The sequence below is a fragment of the Lactuca serriola genome, chromosome 1, assembly GCF_051521515.1.
Source record: "Lactuca serriola cultivar US96UC23 chromosome 1, Lser_US96UC23_V15, whole genome shotgun sequence".
NCBI lineage: Eukaryota > Viridiplantae > Streptophyta > Magnoliopsida > Asterales > Asteraceae > Lactuca > Lactuca serriola.
In genome coordinates, this window is record NC_136408.1 from 206,241,061 (window position 1) to 206,250,593 (window position 9,533).

The following is a 9,533-nucleotide window of genomic DNA, read 5'->3' on the forward strand; positions in this document are numbered from 1 at the left end:
TATGGTTGATGGTTTTCGTATTTTTGGAACGGAGCCGATCGGTCACGTGGATCCCACGCCCCGCGTACAAAAACAAAGGAGATTGTGCATCTTGTAACACATAAAAGCAATAAACATGGATATTATTTTCGGTGTGATCATAACAGCACTAATGCACCGGATCCCATCAAAACTCCGCAGTTAAGCGTGCTTGGGCGAGAGTAGTACTAGGATGGGTGAGCCCCTGGGAAGTCCTCGTGTTGCACCCACCTTTTTCGTTGTCCGTTTGCGTTTTTTTTTACATTTTATGTGCGGTTTTTTGTTTTTTTTTTCCTTTCTTTCTTGCTATTTCTATGCTCGGGTGCCCTCCGGTTCATGGTTGATGGTTTTCGTATTTTTGGAACGGAGCCGATCAGTCACGTAGGTCCCACGCCCCGCGTACCAAAATAAAGGAAGTTCTGCCTCTGGTAACACATAAAAGCAATGAACATGAATAGTATTTCGGGAGCCATCATACCAGCACTAATGCACCGGATCCCATCAGACCTCCGCAGTTAAGCGTGCTTGGGCGAGAGTAGTACTAGGATTGGTGACCCCCTGGGAAGTCCTCGTGTTGCACCCCCCTTTTTAGTTTGTCCGTTTGCGTTTTTTTTTACATTTTACGTGCAGTTTTTTGTTTTTTTTTCCTTTCTTTCTTGCTATTTCTATGCTCGGGTGCCCTCCGGTTCATGGTTCATGGTTTTCGTATTTTTGGAACGGAGCCGATCGGTCACATGGGTCCCACGCCCCGCGTACCAAAACAAAGAAGGTTCTGCGTCTTGTAACACATAAAAGCAATAAACATGGATAGTATTTCGTGTGCGATCATACCAGCACTAATGCACCGAATCCCATCAGAACTCCGTAGTTAAGCATGCTTGGGCAAAAGTACTACAAGGATGGGTGACCCCCTGGGAAGTGCTCGTGTTGCACCCTCATTTTCGTTGTCCGTTTGCATTTTTTTTTTATATTTTACGTGTTGTTTTTTTGTTTTTTTCATTTCTTTCTGGCTATTTCTATGCTCGGGTGCCTTCCGGTTTATGGTTGATGGTTTTCATATTTTTGGAACGGAGCCGATCGGTCACGTGGATCCCACGCCCCGCGTACAGAAACAAAGGAGATTATGCGTCTTGTAACACATAAAAGCAATAAACATGGATATTATTTTGGGTGTGATCATAACAGCACTAATGCACCGGATCCCATCAGAACTCCGCAGTTAAGCGTGCTTGGGCGAGAGTAGTACTAGGATTGGTGACCCCCCGGGAAATCCTTGTGTTGCACCCCCCTTTTTCGTTGTCCGTTTGCGTTTTCTTTTTAAATTTTACGTGTGGTTTTTTGGTTTTTTTCCATTCTTTCTTGCTATTTCTATGCTCGGGTGCCCTCCGGTTCATGGCTGATGGTTTTCGTATTTTTGGAACGGAGCCGATCGGTCACATGGGTCCCACGCCCCGCGTACCAAAACAAAGTAGGCTCTGCGTCTTGTAACACATAAAAGCAATAAACATGGATAGTATTTCGTGTGCTATCATACCGGCACTAATGCACCGAATCCGATCAGAACTCCGAAGTTAAGCGTGCTTGGGCGAGAGTAATACAAGGATGGGTGACCCCCTGGGAAGTCCTCGTGTTGCACACTATTTTTCGTTGTCCGTTTGCATTTTTTTTTTACAGTTTACATGCGGTTTTTTGTTTTTTTTTCCTTTCTTTCTGGCTATTTCTATGCTCGGGTGCCTTCCGGTTTATGGTTGATGGTTTTCGTATTTTTGGAACGGTGCCGATCGGTCACATGGATCCCACGCCCCGCATACAAAAACAAAGGAGATTATGCGTCTTGTAACACATAAAAGCAATAAACATGGATATTATTTTGGGTGTGATCCTAACAGCACTAATGCACCGGATCCCATCAGAACTCCGCAGTTAAGCGTGCTTGGGCGAGAGTAGTACTAGGATTGGTGACCCCCCGGGAAATCCTTGTGTTGCACCCCCCTTTTTCGTTGTCCGTTTGCGTTTTCTTTTTAAATTTTACGTGCGGTTTTTTGGTTTTTTTCCATTCTTTCTTGCTATTTCTATGCTCGGGTGCCCTCCGGTTCATGGCTGATGGTTTTCGTATTTTTGGAACGGAGCCGATCGGTCACATGGGTCCCACGCCCCGCGTACCAAAACAAAGTAGGCTCTGCGTCTTGTAACACATAAAAGCAATAAACATGGATAGTATTTTGTGTGCTATCATACCGGCACTAATGCACCGAATCCCATCAGAACTCCGCAGTTAAGCGTGCTTGGGCGAGAGTAGTACAACGATGGGTGACCCCCTGGGATGTGCTCGTGTTGCACCCTCTTTTTCGTTGTCCGTTTGCATTTTTTTTGACATTTTACGTGCGGTTTTTTGGTTTTTTATCCTTTCTTTCTTTCTATTTCTATGCTCGGGTGCCTTCCGGTTTATGGTTGATCGTTTTCGAATTTTTGGAACGGAGCCGATCGGTCACGTGGATCCCACGCCCCGCGTACAAAAACAAAGGAGATTCTGCATCTTGTAACACATAAAAGCAATAAACATGGATATTATTTTGGGTGTGATCATAACAGCACTAATGCACCGGATCCCATCAAAACTCCGCAGTTAAGCGTGCTTGGGCGAGAGTAGTACTAGGATGGGTTACCCCCTGGGAAGTCCTCATGTTGCACCCCCCCCCCCCTTTTTCGTTGTCCGTTTGCGTTTTTTTTTTTTTACATTTTACGTGCGGTTTTTTGGTTTTTTTTCCTTTCTTTCTTGCTATTTCTATGCTCGGGTGCCCTCCGGTTCATGGTTGATGGTTTTCGTATTTTTGGAACGGAGCCGATCAGTCACGTAGGTCCCACGCCCCGCGTACCAAAATAAAGGAAGTTCTGCCTCTGGTAACACATAAAAGCAATGAACATGAATAGTATTTCGGGAGCCATCATACCAGCACTAATGCACCGGATCCCATCAGACCTCCGCAGTTAAGCGTGCTTGGGCGAGAGTAGTACTAGGATTGGTGACCCCCTGGGAAGTCCTCGTGTTGCACCCCCCTTTTTAGTTTGTCCGTTTGCGTTTTTTTTTACATTTTACGTGCAATTTTTTGTTTTTTTTTCCTTTCTTTCTTGCTATTTCTATGCTCGGGTGCCCTCCGGTTCATGGTTCATGGTTTTCGTATTTTTGGAACGGAGCCGATCGGTCACATGGGTCCCACGCCCCGCGTACCAAAACAAAGAAGGTTCTGCGTCTTGTAACACATAAAAGCAATAAACATGGATAGTATTTCGTGTGCGATCATACCAGCACTAATGCACCGAATCCCATCAGAACTCCGTAGTTAAGCATGCTTGGGCAAAAGTACTACAAGGATGGGTGACCCCCTGGGAAGTGCTCGTGTTGCACCCTCATTTTCGTTGTCCGTTTGCATTTTTTTTTTATATTTTACGTGTTGTTTTTTTGTTTTTTTCATTTCTTTTTGGCTATTTCTATGCTCGGGTGCCTTCCGGTTTATGGTTGATGGTTTTCGTATTTTTGGAACGGAGCCGATCGGTCACGTGGATCCCACGCCCCGCGTACAAAAACAAAGGAGATTATGCGTCTTGTAACACATAAAAGCAATAAACATGGATATTATTTTGGGTGTGATCATAACAGCACTAATGCACCGGATCCCATCAGAACTCCGCAGTTAAGCGTGCTTGGGCGAGAGTAGTACTAGGATTGGTGACCCCCTGGGAAGTCCTCGTTTTGCACCCTCCTTTTTCGTTGTCCGTTTGCCTTTTTTTTACATTTTACGTGCGGTTTTTTGGTTTTTTTCCATTATTTCTTGCTATTTCTATGCTCGGGTGCCCTCCGGTTCATGGTTGATGGTTTTCGTATTTTTGAAACGGAGCCGATCAGTCACGTAGGTCCCACGCCCCGTGTACCAAAACAAATGAGGTTCTGCGTCTGGTAAAACATAAAAGCAATAAACATGGATAGTATTTCGGGTGCGATCATACTAGCACTAATGCATCGAATCCGATCAGAACTCCGAAGTTAAGCGTGCTTGGGCGAGAGTAATACAAGGATGGGTGACCCCCTGGGAAGTCCTCGTGTTGCACACTATTTTTCGTTGTCCGTTTGCATTTTTTTTTTTTACAGTTTACATGCGGTTTTTTGTTTTTTTTTTCCTTTCTTTCTGGCTATTTCTATGCTCGGGTGCCTTCCGGTTTATGGTTGATGGTTTTCGTATTTTTGGAACGGTGCCGATCGGTCACATGGATCCCACGCCCCGCATACAAAAACAAAGGAGATTATGCGTCTTGTAACACATAAAAGCAATAAACATGGATATTATTTTGGGTGTGATCCTAACAGCACTAATGCACCGGATCCCATCAGAACTCCGCAGTTAAGCGTGCTTGGGCGAGAGTAGTACTAGGATTGGTGACCCCCCGGGAAATCCTTGTGTTGCACCCCCCTTTTTCGTTGTCCGTTTGCGTTTTCTTTTTAAATTTTATGTGCGGTTTTTTGGTTTTTTTCCATTCTTTCTTGCTATTTCTATGCTCGGGTGCCCTCCGGTTCATGGCTGATGGTTTTCGTATTTTTGGAACGGAGCCGATCGGTCACATGGGTCCCACGCCCCGCGTACCAAAACAAAGTAGGCTCTGCGTCTTGTAACACATAAAAGCAATAAACATGGATAGTATTTCGTGTGCTATCATACCGGCACTAATGCACCGAATCCCATCAGAACTCCGCAGTTAAGCGTGCTTGGGCGAGAGTAGTACAACGATGGGTGACCCCCTGGGATGTGCTCGTGTTGCACCCTCTTTTTCGTTGTCCGTTTGCATTTTTTTTGACATTTTACGTGCGGTTTTTTGGTTTTTTATCCTTTCTTTCTTGCTATTTCTATGCTCGGGTGCCTTCCGGTTTATGGTTGATCGTTTTCGAATTTTTGGAACGGAGCCGATCGGTCACGTGGATCCCACGCCCCGCGTACAAAAACAAAGGAGATTCTGCATCTTGTAACACATAAAAGCAATAAACATGGATATTATTTTGGGTGTGATCATAACAGCACTAATGCACCGGATCCCATCAAAACTCCGCAGTTAAGCGTGCTTGGGCGAGAGTAGTACTAGAATGGGTTACCCCCTGGGAAGTCCTCATGTTGCACCCCCCCCTTTTTCGTTGTCCGTTTGCGTTTTTTTTTTTTTTACATTTTACGTGCGGTTTTTTGGTTTTTTTTCCTTTCTTTCTTGCTATTTCTATGCTCGGGTGCCCTCCGGTTCATGGTTGATGGTTTTCGTATTTTTGGAACGGAGCCGATCAGTCACGTAGGTCCCACGCCCCGCGTACCAAAATAAAGGAAGTTCTGCCTCTGGTAACACATAAAAGCAATGAACATGAATAGTATTTCGGGAGCCATCATACCAGCACTAATGCACCGGATCCCATCAGACCTCCGCAGTTAAGCGTGCTTGGGCGAGAGTAGTACTAGGATTGGTGACCCCCTGGGAAGTCCTCGTGTTGCACCCCCCTTTTTAGTTTGTCCGTTTGCGTTTTTTTTTACATTTTACGTGCAGTTTTTTGTTTTTTTTTCCTTTCTTTCTTGCTATTTCTATGCTCGGGTGCCCTCCGGTTCATGGTTCATGGTTTTCGTATTTTTGGAACGGAGCCGATCGGTCACATGGGTCCCACGCCCCGCGTACCAAAACAAAGAAGGTTCTGCGTCTTGTAACACATAAAAGCAATAAACATGGATAGTATTTCGTGTGCGATCATACCAGCACTAATGCACCGAATCCCATCAGAACTCCGTAGTTAAGCATGCTTGGGCAAAAGTACTACAAGGATGGGTGACCCCCTGGGAAGTGCTCGTGTTGCACCCTCATTTTCGTTGTCCGTTTGCATTTTTTTTTTATATTTTACGTGTTGTTTTTTTGTTTTTTTCATTTCTTTCTGGCTATTTCTATGCTCGGGTGCCTTCCGGTTTATGGTTGATGGTTTTCGTATTTTTGGAACGGAGCCGATCGGTCACGTGGATCCCACGCCCCGCGTACAAAAACAAAGGAGATTATGCGTCTTGTAACACATAAAAGCAATAAACATGGATATTATTTTGGGTGTGATCATAACAGCACTAATGCACCGGATCCCATCAGAACTCCGCAGTTAAGCGTGCTTGGGCGAGAGTAGTACTAGGATTGGTGACCCCCTGGGAAGTCCTCGTTTTGCACCCTCCTTTTTCGTTGTCCGTTTGCCTTTTTTTTACATTTTACGTGCGGTTTTTTGGTTTTTTTCCATTATTTCTTGCTATTTCTATGCTCGGGTGCCCTCCGGTTCATGGTTGATGGTTTTCGTATTTTTGAAACGGAGCCGATCAGTCACGTAGGTCCCACGCCCCGCGTACCAAAACAAATGAGGTTCTGCGTCTGGTAAAACATAAAAGCAATAAACATGGATAGTATTTCGGGTGCGATCATACTAGCACTAATGCATCGAATCCGATCAGAACTCCGAAGTTAAGCGTGCTTGGGCGAGAGTAATACAAGGATGGGTGACCCCCTGGGAAGTCCTCGTGTTGCACACTATTTTTCGTTGTCCGTTTGCATTTTTCTTTTACAGTTTACATGCGGTTTTTTGTTTTTTTTTCCTTTCTTTCTGGCTATTTCTATGCTCGGGTGCCTTCCGGTTTATGGTTGATGGTTTTCGTATTTTTGGAACGGTGCCGATCGGTCACATGGATCCCACGCCCCGCATACAAAAACAAAGGAGATTATGCGTCTTGTAACACATAAAAGCAATAAACATGGATATTATTTTGGGTGTGATCCTAACAACACTAATGCACCGGATCCCATCAGAACTCCGCAGTTAAGCGTGCTTGGGCGAGAGTAGTACTAGGATTGGTGACCCCCCGGGAAATCCTTGTGTTGCACCCCCCTTTTTCGTTGTCCGTTTGCGTTTTCTTTTTACATTTTACGTGCGGTTTTTTGGTGTTTTTTCCATTCTTTCTTGCTATTTCTATGCTCGGGTGCCCTCCGGTTCATGGCTGATGGTTTTCGTATTTTTGGAACGGAGCCGATCGGTCACATGGGTCCCACGCCCCGCGTACCAAAACAAAGTAGGCTCTGCGTCTTGTAACACATAAAAGCAATAAACATGGATAGTATTTCGTGTGCTATCATACCGGCACTAATGCACCGAATCCCATCAGAACTCCGCAGTTAAGCGTGCTTGGGCGAGAGTAGTACAACGATGGGTGACCCCCTGGGATGTGCTCGTGTTGCACCCTCTTTTTCGTTGTCCGTTTGCATTTTTTTTGACATTTTACGTGCGGTTTTTTGGTTTTTTATCCTTTCTTTCTTGCTATTTCTATGCTCGGGTGCCTTCTGGTTTATGGTTGATCGTTTTCGAATTTTTGGAACGGAGCCGATCGGTCACGTGGATCCCACGCCCCGCGTACAAAAACAAAGGAGATTCTGCATCTTGTAACACATAAAAGCAATAAACATGGATATTATTTTGGGTGTGATCATAACAGCACTAATGCACCGGATCCCATCAAAACTCCGCAGTTAAGCGTGCTTGGGCGAGAGTAGTACTAGGATGGGTTACCCCCTGGGAAGTCCTCATGTTGCACCCCCCCCCTTTTCGTTGTCCGATTGCGTTTTTTTTTTTTTTTACATTTTACGTGCGGTTTTTTGGTTTTTTTTCCTTTCTTTCTTGCTATTTCTATGCTCGGGTGCCCTCCGGTTCATGGTTGATGGTTTTCGTATTTTTGGAACGGAGCCGATCAGTCACGTAGGTCCCACGCCCCGCGTACCAAAATAAAGGAAGTTCTGCCTCTGGTAACACATAAAAGCAATGAACATGAATAGTATTTCGGGAGCAATCATACCAGCACTAATGCACCGGATCCCATCAAACCTCCGTAGTTAAGCGTGCTTGGGCGAGAGTAGTACTAGGATTGGTGACACCCTGGGAAGTCCTCTTGTTGCACCACCCTTTTTAGTTTGTCCGTTTGCGTTTTTTTTTACATTTTACGTGCGGTTTTTTTTCCTTTCTTTCTTGCTATTTCTATGCTCGGGTGCCCTCCGGTTCATGGTTCATGGTTTTTGTATTTTTGGAACGGAGCCGATCGGTCACATGGGTCCCACGCCCCGCGTACCAAAACAAAGTAGGCTCTGCGTCTTGTAACACATAAAAACAATAAACATGGATAGTATTTCGTGTGCTATCATACCAGCACTAATGCACCGAATCCCATCAGAACTCCGCAGTTAAGCGTGCTTGGGCGAGAGTAGTACAAGGATGGGTGACCCCCTGGGATGTGCTCATGTTGCACCCTCTTTTTGGTTGTCCGTTTGCATTTTTTTAACATTTTACGTGCGGTTTTTTAGTTTTTTATCCTTTCTTTCTTGCTATTTCTATGCTCGGGTGTCTTCCGGTTTATGGTTGATGGTTTTCGTATTTTTGGAACGGAGCCGATCGGTCACGTGGATCCCACGCCCCGCGTACAAAAACAAAGGAGATTGTGCATCTTGTAACACATAAAAGCAATGAACATGGATATTATTTTGGGTGTGATCATAACAGCACTAATGCACCGGATCCCATCAAAACTCCGCAGTTAAGCGTGCTTGGGCGAGAGTAGTACTAGGATGGGTGACCCCCTGGGAAGTCCTCGTGTTGCACCCCCCTTTTTCGTTGTCCGTTTGCGTTTTTTTTTTTTTTACATTTAACGTGCGGTTTTTTGGTTTTTTTTCCTTTCTTTCTTGCTATTTCTATGCTCGGGTGCCCTCCGGTTCATGGTTGATGGTTTTCGTATTTTTGGAACGGAGCCGATCAGTCACATAGGTCCCACGCCCCGCGTACCAAAATAAAGGAAGTTCTGCCTCTGGTAACACATAAAAGCAATGAACATGAATAGTATTTCGTGTGCTATCATACCAGCACTAATGCACCGAATCCCATCAGAACTCCGTAGTTAAGCGTGCTTGGGCTAGAGTAGTACGAGGATGGGTGACCCCCTGGGATGTGCTCATGTTGCACCCTCTTTTTCGTTGTCCGTTTGCATTTTTTTTACATTTTACGTGCGGTTTTTTAGTTTTTTATCCTTTCTTTCTTGCTATTTCTATGCTCGGGTGCCTTCCGGTTTATGGTTGATGGTTTTCGTATTTTTGGAACGGAGCCGATCGGTCACGTGGATCCCACGCCCCGCGTACCAAAACAAAGAAGGTTTTGCGTCTTGTAACACATAAAAGCAATAAACATGGATAGTATTTCGTGTGCGATCATACCAGCACTAATGCACCGAATCCCATCAGAACTCCGCAGTTAAGCGTGCTTGGGCAAGATTAGTACAAGGATGGGTGACCCCCTTGGAAGTGCTCGTGTTGCACCCTCTTTTTCGTTGTCCGTTTGCATTTTTTTTTATATTTTACGTGTTGTTTTTTTGTTTTTTTCATTTCTTTCTGGCTATTTCTATGCTCGGGTGCCTTCCGGTTTATGGTTGATGGTT

General features: G+C 45.0%; 23 non-coding genes and 4 pseudogenes across 23 annotated transcripts; all 27 read left to right on the forward strand.

The window, feature by feature from the left end:
- Nucleotides 1-129: 129 nt before the first annotated feature.
- Nucleotides 130-248, forward strand: LOC145079057 (5S ribosomal RNA). Its single transcript, XR_013694584.1, has one exon. It is a non-coding gene; the product is annotated as a 5S ribosomal RNA (ribosomal RNA).
- Nucleotides 249-482: 234 nt separating this feature from the next.
- On the forward strand, nucleotides 483-601 carry LOC145074906 (5S ribosomal RNA). Its single transcript, XR_013692171.1, has one exon. It is a non-coding gene; the product is annotated as a 5S ribosomal RNA (ribosomal RNA).
- A 234-nt stretch (nucleotides 602-835) lies between these two features.
- Nucleotides 836-954, forward strand: LOC145079928 (5S ribosomal RNA; annotated as a pseudogene).
- Nucleotides 955-1,186: 232 nt separating this feature from the next.
- Nucleotides 1,187-1,305, forward strand: LOC145076040 (5S ribosomal RNA). The gene has a single exon (XR_013692575.1). It is a non-coding gene; the product is annotated as a 5S ribosomal RNA (ribosomal RNA).
- A 233-nt stretch (nucleotides 1,306-1,538) lies between these two features.
- LOC145078621 (5S ribosomal RNA) lies at nucleotides 1,539-1,657 on the forward strand. The gene has a single exon (XR_013694160.1). It is a non-coding gene; the product is annotated as a 5S ribosomal RNA (ribosomal RNA).
- A 233-nt stretch (nucleotides 1,658-1,890) lies between these two features.
- Nucleotides 1,891-2,009, forward strand: LOC145078659 (5S ribosomal RNA). Its single transcript, XR_013694196.1, has one exon. It is a non-coding gene; the product is annotated as a 5S ribosomal RNA (ribosomal RNA).
- Nucleotides 2,010-2,242: 233 nt separating this feature from the next.
- LOC145079099 (5S ribosomal RNA) lies at nucleotides 2,243-2,361 on the forward strand. Its single transcript, XR_013694623.1, has one exon. It is a non-coding gene; the product is annotated as a 5S ribosomal RNA (ribosomal RNA).
- Nucleotides 2,362-2,593: 232 nt separating this feature from the next.
- LOC145078002 (5S ribosomal RNA) lies at nucleotides 2,594-2,712 on the forward strand. The gene has a single exon (XR_013693607.1). It is a non-coding gene; the product is annotated as a 5S ribosomal RNA (ribosomal RNA).
- Nucleotides 2,713-2,955: 243 nt separating this feature from the next.
- Nucleotides 2,956-3,074, forward strand: LOC145074914 (5S ribosomal RNA). Its single transcript, XR_013692173.1, has one exon. It is a non-coding gene; the product is annotated as a 5S ribosomal RNA (ribosomal RNA).
- Nucleotides 3,075-3,308: 234 nt separating this feature from the next.
- Nucleotides 3,309-3,427, forward strand: LOC145079929 (5S ribosomal RNA; annotated as a pseudogene).
- A 232-nt stretch (nucleotides 3,428-3,659) lies between these two features.
- On the forward strand, nucleotides 3,660-3,778 carry LOC145075382 (5S ribosomal RNA). The gene has a single exon (XR_013692422.1). It is a non-coding gene; the product is annotated as a 5S ribosomal RNA (ribosomal RNA).
- Nucleotides 3,779-4,009: 231 nt separating this feature from the next.
- On the forward strand, nucleotides 4,010-4,128 carry LOC145079330 (5S ribosomal RNA). The gene has a single exon (XR_013694851.1). It is a non-coding gene; the product is annotated as a 5S ribosomal RNA (ribosomal RNA).
- A 236-nt stretch (nucleotides 4,129-4,364) lies between these two features.
- Nucleotides 4,365-4,483, forward strand: LOC145078661 (5S ribosomal RNA). Its single transcript, XR_013694198.1, has one exon. It is a non-coding gene; the product is annotated as a 5S ribosomal RNA (ribosomal RNA).
- Nucleotides 4,484-4,716: 233 nt separating this feature from the next.
- LOC145079100 (5S ribosomal RNA) lies at nucleotides 4,717-4,835 on the forward strand. Its single transcript, XR_013694624.1, has one exon. It is a non-coding gene; the product is annotated as a 5S ribosomal RNA (ribosomal RNA).
- A 232-nt stretch (nucleotides 4,836-5,067) lies between these two features.
- LOC145078804 (5S ribosomal RNA) lies at nucleotides 5,068-5,186 on the forward strand. The gene has a single exon (XR_013694335.1). It is a non-coding gene; the product is annotated as a 5S ribosomal RNA (ribosomal RNA).
- Nucleotides 5,187-5,426: 240 nt separating this feature from the next.
- LOC145074920 (5S ribosomal RNA) lies at nucleotides 5,427-5,545 on the forward strand. Its single transcript, XR_013692184.1, has one exon. It is a non-coding gene; the product is annotated as a 5S ribosomal RNA (ribosomal RNA).
- A 234-nt stretch (nucleotides 5,546-5,779) lies between these two features.
- Nucleotides 5,780-5,898, forward strand: LOC145079930 (5S ribosomal RNA; annotated as a pseudogene).
- A 232-nt stretch (nucleotides 5,899-6,130) lies between these two features.
- On the forward strand, nucleotides 6,131-6,249 carry LOC145075387 (5S ribosomal RNA). Its single transcript, XR_013692423.1, has one exon. It is a non-coding gene; the product is annotated as a 5S ribosomal RNA (ribosomal RNA).
- A 231-nt stretch (nucleotides 6,250-6,480) lies between these two features.
- Nucleotides 6,481-6,599, forward strand: LOC145079332 (5S ribosomal RNA). Its single transcript, XR_013694852.1, has one exon. It is a non-coding gene; the product is annotated as a 5S ribosomal RNA (ribosomal RNA).
- Nucleotides 6,600-6,832: 233 nt separating this feature from the next.
- On the forward strand, nucleotides 6,833-6,951 carry LOC145079290 (5S ribosomal RNA). Its single transcript, XR_013694812.1, has one exon. It is a non-coding gene; the product is annotated as a 5S ribosomal RNA (ribosomal RNA).
- Nucleotides 6,952-7,185: 234 nt separating this feature from the next.
- Nucleotides 7,186-7,304, forward strand: LOC145079101 (5S ribosomal RNA). The gene has a single exon (XR_013694625.1). It is a non-coding gene; the product is annotated as a 5S ribosomal RNA (ribosomal RNA).
- Nucleotides 7,305-7,536: 232 nt separating this feature from the next.
- On the forward strand, nucleotides 7,537-7,655 carry LOC145078024 (5S ribosomal RNA). Its single transcript, XR_013693628.1, has one exon. It is a non-coding gene; the product is annotated as a 5S ribosomal RNA (ribosomal RNA).
- A 241-nt stretch (nucleotides 7,656-7,896) lies between these two features.
- LOC145079016 (5S ribosomal RNA) lies at nucleotides 7,897-8,015 on the forward strand. Its single transcript, XR_013694544.1, has one exon. It is a non-coding gene; the product is annotated as a 5S ribosomal RNA (ribosomal RNA).
- A 226-nt stretch (nucleotides 8,016-8,241) lies between these two features.
- LOC145079502 (5S ribosomal RNA) lies at nucleotides 8,242-8,360 on the forward strand. Its single transcript, XR_013695014.1, has one exon. It is a non-coding gene; the product is annotated as a 5S ribosomal RNA (ribosomal RNA).
- Nucleotides 8,361-8,591: 231 nt separating this feature from the next.
- On the forward strand, nucleotides 8,592-8,710 carry LOC145085689 (5S ribosomal RNA). Its single transcript, XR_013700080.1, has one exon. It is a non-coding gene; the product is annotated as a 5S ribosomal RNA (ribosomal RNA).
- A 238-nt stretch (nucleotides 8,711-8,948) lies between these two features.
- Nucleotides 8,949-9,067, forward strand: LOC145080144 (5S ribosomal RNA; annotated as a pseudogene).
- A 231-nt stretch (nucleotides 9,068-9,298) lies between these two features.
- LOC145078768 (5S ribosomal RNA) lies at nucleotides 9,299-9,417 on the forward strand. The gene has a single exon (XR_013694301.1). It is a non-coding gene; the product is annotated as a 5S ribosomal RNA (ribosomal RNA).
- Nucleotides 9,418-9,533: the final 116 nt, after the last annotated feature.